Raw genomic sequence first — 972 nt, forward strand, 5'->3', positions numbered from 1 at the left:
CCCCTATGTGTCAAGATACTCCATGACCAATTTCAGACTACCATGTCTATTTATGTAATTTTAGTGAATTAATATTTGCCTTTACACAATTTCGCCAGAGCCATATACCAAAAAGGGGGTTTTGAGGTAGGTGGGACATTTTGACAACTTTTTATCATAGCTCATCATTTTCAGCACTTTTTTTCCAATAAGAAAACACTGTTTAGAAGTATATTTCAGGGGGGTGCATGATACCCCCCTGCTCCCACTAGACTAATGGGCTTGGGGGAAATACACAATACAAATACACGCGCACGCACGCACACACACACACACACACACACACACACAGAGAGAGAGAGGTGAGTGTACAAGTCACATGATAACATTTACCGTATTTGTCAGCACGCTGCAAGAAAAAGAAAACAATAAAATACAGGCGCAGCTCTGTGGCTGGGGCATAACCATTTCCACATCTGCTCTGCACAACACTGGCTGTGGTGAACTGAACTGAACGCACTTCAGGCAGCATGTGCTTCGCCTTAATTTAGTTCAAACCCATGATTGCGCATTTGAAAATTACGTGTTAAAAAATATCCACACAAGCAAAACGCGTTGCGTTCATAACGTGCACAGGCGTGCTCTTTTGCACACATTTCTTCGCGGAGTAACAACATTCCGCCCCACCCCACCAGAAACACACCATCACCACCACTCACACTGTCACTGACTGTACGTAAATCAGGAAGCAACGAGGAGGCATTTGTTTTTAGCCGAAGACAGACAGTCACAGACAGACATACAGCTTGTAAAAACATCACCGTTTGTTCAAAGCCGTGGAAATTAAAGAACTACTACATTGTTGTTGAACCAGACAGACCGCCGTGCTGCTGACTGGCACTGCATCCAATCAAAGACTCCCCGCTGTGAATGCATTTGGTCCAGTCTAAGCTGAAAAGGGTATGTAATATAAATGTAGCCTACTGTACTGTA

The 972-nt window shown here is 43.7% G+C and overlaps 1 protein-coding gene across 1 annotated transcript in view; it reads left to right on the top strand.

The window, feature by feature from the left end:
• Positions 1-680: 680 nt before the first annotated feature.
• LOC310855299 (uncharacterized protein) overlaps positions 681-972 on the top strand; it is a 63,766-nt gene continuing 63,474 nt past the window's right edge. The window contains exon 1 of the mRNA XM_083760247.1: positions 681-939. The gene's annotated coding sequence lies outside the window, so the exon portion shown is untranslated. The remainder of the gene's footprint in view (positions 940-972) is intronic.

This window comes from Protomyctophum parallelum (genome assembly GCF_964188405.1).
Source record: "Protomyctophum parallelum genome assembly, chromosome: 3".
NCBI lineage: Eukaryota > Metazoa > Chordata > Actinopteri > Myctophiformes > Myctophidae > Protomyctophum > Protomyctophum parallelum.